Genomic DNA, 7,002 nt, shown 5'->3' on the forward strand with positions numbered 1-7,002 from the left:
GACCTAATTTTTCCGGTACGATTACTAAAGCCCCGTCCACACGTACCATGACGCATCAGCGACTTGATGCAGTAGTCGTGTTTAAAACTTAACACTAACGTCCGGACGGGCTGCATCACTGCGAATACCTTGCGCGAGCAACCAGATCTCAGTCATCATTTGGCTTTCACGGGTTGAGGATGTCTACCGACGCTCTACTCATTTAATCATTAAACCACCACAGCTTTGGAGTGTATATATTTTTCGTGCCAGCACCAGACTTCTTTGATGCATTGATGGCAGCCATTTCCCTGTGAAATTGTGTTTTCAGTGTATGAAGTTTTTTGGTAATGTCTTCATTCCGCACATTACATTTTGTTAAAGAAAATAAGTCAGCTTTCGATGTTTGTACTTTTTATATTTCTCATATTATATTCCAAATGGCTGGGTACTGCTTTAGTAGCTTAATGTAATGTAATACAATAGTCTTCGTCCACTCGAAAGGCTTTGCGGAAGTTGCTTGTGCCATTGTATGAAACTAGAAGAGCGAAGCAGAGCGCGTGCATCCTCTCCCTTCGACTGTTATTGACACACTGCGCAGCGATTAGAAATCGGTACGCCCCATGATTGCTTTCATGATGCTGCGACGAATTGAAAGTCACGTTTTTCAACTCATCGCTTCAATACATCGCGCATCAAATACTCGTACGTCCGCCACCACTGTTGTTATATTTTATCTCACTGATTATCTTCATATACAGGACGTGACAGTGATATCCATTATTTTTCAACACTCTCAGATAAAATGCAAAACCGAAATCAACATCCTCTAATATTTACTGCTTATACTTCAGTAAAAATGATTACCTATTTTTAGTTTTATCTTATAATTAAATTAACAAAGCCTTATCACACACCAGTAAGTAAAATCAATAACATTAAGTCATGTTTTTAATTCTAAATACACTTATGTAGCAATTTATGTCGTATCTTTTTTAATATCGGTTTCCAAATTAGCTAAGTCACCCCTTTGCCCCATGAAATCTGAGACAATTGAAAATTCTAGCGCTAATAGGAAACTACGAGCCTGACTGCGAAAGGTCCCATTTCATAGAACACGCTGGGTAATGTTTACGGACCTGTCGTAAGGTAGGGTCGCGTTGAAAGTCTTCTAAATGGAATATATCACTGATATATACCACAGCTATAATATCAAAATCAAAGAGAAAGTAAAAGAGGTGAGAAGGAATTAACTGGAAACTGACCTGTCGTAGTGTAGGGTCGCGTTGTAAGTGACGCCTTCCAGCTCGTCTGCAGGGCCCGCGTACCTCGGCATTCTCCGATTACGAATCCGCGGCGGCGACTTCAGTTTCATCTCTCGATATCTAGCTAACAAGAGTTTATAATCTATGTCGGACATTTAGGAGGGGGAGAGGGCTCCGAAATACAGATTCTTGAGGATTGTGAGACATGTGGAATTTTTGGACAAAGACTAACAAACTGAATACGCAGTACATCGTCTCAGACCCGTTTTTAGACAGGCATTGGGGGTAGCGTTTGGCATAGAGGGGAGGTCGGGGTGGGAGAGAAAGTGGAGGCCAGGTCACGTATGAAAAGTGAAGATGGCAAGTTTCCGTACATTCAGTGATTGGATGTATATTTGTGTGTTGCCTGTACGTGTTAATTTTTGTCTCTAGCATCCTGTTCATTAACTTTAGATAATACAAATCAATAAGGAAATGATGTGCATTACATTGATATATCTAAATAAATCCTTATATTCTTCTTTGACTTTTTATAATTATTTTGTTGCGCCTCCCCAAAGGCATTACTATGCATAACAACAACACTCATGTGTTTTTTTCCCGTTGGTGTGTACACAAGCACGGGTCGATGCTATTTTGGTTTGGATTTAAGGGTGCAATCCCCCTATAATTTTACTGTTGGCCCTTGCACCATAAATGCGAAACCTCATTAGGTTGATATAATCCCAAGTCCCATTAGTTCCTTTTCTGCATTTACAACATGAGCGTAATTGTTGCTGCCGCGACCTCTTGTGTGATGTATTTTGACAAGACATTCATCCTCTTAATAGCATACAAACTGTTCGTCAACCTCTTTCATTATTTCTTGGTTCCATTTACTAATTCAACTTCTTTCATAAATTATTACTTTCCTTTACTAACTTACCCTCTTTCATAATTTCTCACTTTTTTTTTGTTAACCTGTTTTACATCCTGCATCTACTGAAAATGTACATTCAACAAGGTACTGTATTCTTGAATGAGCTTTTAGGTCATTGCATGAACTATGAATTGGATTCCCTTCTCAGATACAACTGCTTATCCTGTTTTTCCGTGTTTTGCATATTTAAAATTATAGTTGAAAGGTGAACTTATTCATATAAAATAAAATATATTTTAAGAATATATGAGCATAACATACTACATGAACTTGTTCACCCATAACTATTTTAGCATATACATGTCTTTCAAGCACCATTTGAGGGTTGATGATCAGGAATAATTTGTTCCTGATGCAGAACACAAGATGACCAATTATTGAGAAGAAAACAGGTACAGGGAATTTTAATTGCTTCATTATAATAAGAATACATTTCTTCGGGGAGATTTTTTAGGCTGCTGTCTTTGTTGTATTAGTATTTTTGTCACCTGCTGAGAGTGATAGGAGGAGGGAGAACTCACCAGATGTCAGCTAATGTTTGAAAAAAGGTGTAAGAAAAAAAAGTTGAAATTGACTGGGGAGATCTTAGGCCCAGTCCAGATATTGTGTCTCAGGCCTTTAGGACTGTACTTCCTGATGAGGGTAAAGGAATGGCTGGATATTGAAAATTGGACAGCTTTGCTGTCGATCTTCTAGGACCACCACATACAGGTAACCATCATTGTTCCCGTTTACATTTAACTCCTCAGCCACACTTCAGTACAAGTCAAATTCACGCGCGCAGCTTCGGCTGCCATATGTACGATGCATCACATTACTCGCATTATAAAATATAAAGCCACTGCTCTATTACTCATTCTTTTTTATTCTGAAACTACTTACTATAAAGCGCGGAGTTTTCTCAAATTGTCAGTTTTCACAAAACCATAGTGAGCTTGAGCGAAAACGGAAAGAGGTCCGGCGTTTTTGGGCTACGTCACCTAAGGTTTATTACACAGTTCTTATGCCCGTCAGGGAACCCGACGCTAACAAGAAAAAGCGTCTTCGCCACTTTTGGAAATGGATTACGGTTAACCGGAAAAAATAAAAAACAGAACTGCAGAATGACAAGAACCTGCATGCCCAGTTACGTAACGAACACACAAAAGCTTTCCCGGATCTGTACAGAGACGTTAAAACCTTCCGTGCCAACGCATCTGTTCGAGAATTCCAACGAAAAGTGCTTAAATTCAACGAGACGCTACGAGAAGTTGAAGATTTCGAATATTCCGACGAAATGTTGGACAATTTTGAACTTTTTGACGGAGAAATTGAAGACAGCGTTTCTGAAAATTTCTCGAAACATTATTTCGTCGGGTATAAAAACTTTGTGAAATCGGGCGGAAAACCCGACCACAAAACATATCAAATGTATTAGCTAGAGAAGGCCTTCAAAACGTTCAAGAATCCGTCAAGACAAGGACATAACTTTAAGAGACATAACGGAAAAAAAAAAAAAATTATGGGTGGAATAGTTTTTGTTTGTGCAGGAGATTTTAGGCAAATTCTACCAGTCATAAGAGGAGGCGGAAGGAACGACGAGCTCGAATACTGTATAAAATCCAGCTATTTCTGGGACGATCTGACAAAGTTAGAATTAACAGAGAACGTGAGACTCGACTCCAAAGACGATGAGAACAAGAGGTTTGCTAAAAATCTGTTAGCCTTGGGAACTGGAGAAACTGGCCCTGTCCGATTTCCTGAGAAATTCGGAGTCTTGCTCGAAACCAGGGAAGAGTTAGTGAAAAAGGTGTATGACAACTTTGAAGAAAATCACTTGAATGCTCTTTACTTTGAGAAAAGAGTTATAATTTCACCCACTAACGAAGACGTGTGTGTATTATCGTGTATAGATGTTCCAAAAATCACATGTGGAAGAAGACTACTGCGAGCGCAGCGAGCGGCGCCGCAGGCCAAGAACCCGTGGCAGAGCCACGGCCGGCGTCAGCCGGGTACTTGTAATAATAAACACAGAAAACTTTATCACACCATTTCACAGAATCAGGGGATAATTCGTGTACAACTACAAATATATATATATATATACATATATATATATATATATATATATATATACATATACATATTTAGGGCGCAGGCTTTCTTTCATACACACTGAATTCAACACCACAGCGTATTCACAATGATTAATGATTAATTTTCTTCTTGAAAACTTGAAAATATTAAGAAGAAAATATATATATATATATATATATATATATATATATATATATATATATGTGTGTGTGTGTGTGTAAAATCAAGACACCGGCATCTTCGTATATCAATTTGCATCACATGACGCCTACGTAGACGTCATCGTACCGAAGAAATGAACTTATTTAAGACAAGTCAAATTATCGCGGGCAGAATCAACTACCTGTTGTACGATGATTCGATGGTTCATCACAACACCCACGTTATAAGATGGAAAGTTACAGCTGTATTACTAGTTTCCTTTCACTCTAAATATTAATAACTACGTAAAATATGATCAAGTCAGTTCAGACCATGGGGGTCATTCGGTTACAACTACAAAATAGATATAATCAAGACGACAGCGCCGGTATACTCGTATGGAAGGGAGTAACTGATAGGATGATTTTCAGCACTTTCCCTGGTTTCTACAAGATGACTTAATTTGGTGAGGGAAGGTGCATCCTCAATCTATTGTTATAAGTGGCATTATCATAATAGGAAAAGTCTATTAAACACGAAAGTCAAAGAAAACCCGGACTTATTTGCACTCAAACAATTGTATCTAGCAATGTATATCTTAACACGGCACTACATTTCATATTCTTCCTACTGTATACTAATCTATGTTAAAAGAAAATACTTGATATGACAAAATTATTCTGTTTAACATAATGATAAAATATTTAAAAAAAATCTATTTTAATATATAAAAAATCTAAAACATATATAGTATTCTCCTACGGATATATTTTCAAAGAATAATTCGCTTAGAGGAAATCCCCTTTGTACATCTAGAAGAAAAACATTGTCTAAAATACATTTTAGTCCTTACAATTGATTTTAAAACCGTACATTAGTCATTCATTTTGCTGCTATAAAACCCTTAAGTCTTCTTCCTAAACTTTCACAAGTATTCTCTCCTGCAAAATCAAGAGCGCCTTCACCAATGTTCCCTTTAATTTATTTATTTATTTATTTATTTATTCATTCATTCATTCATTCATTCATTCATTCATTCATTCATTCAATCATTCATTCATTCATTCATTCATTGATTAATTTATTTATATTTATTTTTCTACAAACGTGCGCAGAAATTTGTTTGTGTGCAAACTTTGCCTTCTCTGAAAAAGTATGTGCGCGCGCAGCCTTGCGAGTCGGATCCCAAATTATCTTACCTGACGCCCACTTTTTGCTTCCAGTGGATCCCAAACTATCTTACCTGACGCCCACTTTTTGCTTCCAGTAGACCCGCACGCCCCCACTCCCTCTTTTGTTCATGTGAAATTTTAAGAATAGATAATGTGAAAACATGGCACATAATATTTGGAAAGACTCATGAGACTAAGGCACAATTTATTAACTAATTTAGTGAGATGGATGCTGCTGCTTCTTCACAAGATTAGGAATTCAAGGATTGAAGTATTGGGAAATAGTGACGAGTCCCTCAGTGGCGTCAGTGTGGTTGGTATCGGTGACGTGTCCAAAACGTGTAAGGAGAACTAGCTTAATAGAAAACGGGTTGGAGTGACTGCTATCATTATACTTTGCATGTACTGTATGTAATGGCAGATATTTGTTCTTTGAATGATTTTTATTATTCTAATTAAACAAATATTTTTGAGCAGATTACTTCACGCCCCCCTTGTATCCCCCTCACCCCTCCACCAAGCAATGACTTAAGAAATTAATATTAATTTCATTTGCAATGGAAGCGTTAGGGTTGGAAGAGAGAAAAAATTATTGGTTTGACGGTTGGCAAGTAACCATTTTTTTTTAAAGAGAATTTATAAGTTCATGTTTGGGTGGAACGTCTTTATAGAATGGATGTTAATATAATTTGAAAACCTTGTGTGCTCACATTTTTTCTTTACATCATACATACATATACCAAGGCCTTTTCCCCCCCTTACAAGGGAGGTAGCCAAAAAGGAAAAGGCATAAAATCATTCCCACCCACTCCATCCCTGAATACACTCCACACCCCTCCACCCTCCCTCTTATCTTAGCACTTCCTGGATGATGGGTCATCCCTGCACCTTGTCCACTGCCATGGGTCAGAAGCAGTGTCGCAAGACACAGCACATCCACAGTAAGGCCGCTTCATTAAATCGGCGACCCCGCCTCTCCGTCCTCCCCATGCATAAAAGGAGAAGACGGGGAGAAATCCCTTCGGGCTGCGTCAAATTTTGCTCACACATACTACCTCACCCCCATCCCCCCACCCATTCCACCTCATGCATCACATCATCCATACACAAACATTCTCCATTTACCCCTGTCTTCTGTCCTCTCCCGTCCTTCCTCAACAGACATTCCCCTCTTCCCCAAAGCCTCCTTCACCCCATCCATCCACCTCATCCTAGGACGTCCCCTCATGTTCACTCCCTCCACATCTGCCTTCCATACCTCTTTTACTAGTCTTTCTTCACTCAGTTTTTCCATGTGTCCAAACCATTCTAATACTCTTTCATCAACCGTATCTCCCAACTCCCTTTCCACCCCTGTTCTCCTCCTCACCTCCTCATTTCTCACTCTATCTAGCCTAGTAACCCCCATCATACTTCTCAAACACCATCTCAAACACATTCAAACTCCTTC

The sequence above is a fragment of the Oratosquilla oratoria genome, chromosome 12 (genome assembly GCF_046742065.1).
Source record: "Oratosquilla oratoria isolate Oo_2021 chromosome 12, ASM4674206v1, whole genome shotgun sequence".
Taxonomy (NCBI): domain Eukaryota; kingdom Metazoa; phylum Arthropoda; class Malacostraca; order Stomatopoda; family Squillidae; genus Oratosquilla; species Oratosquilla oratoria.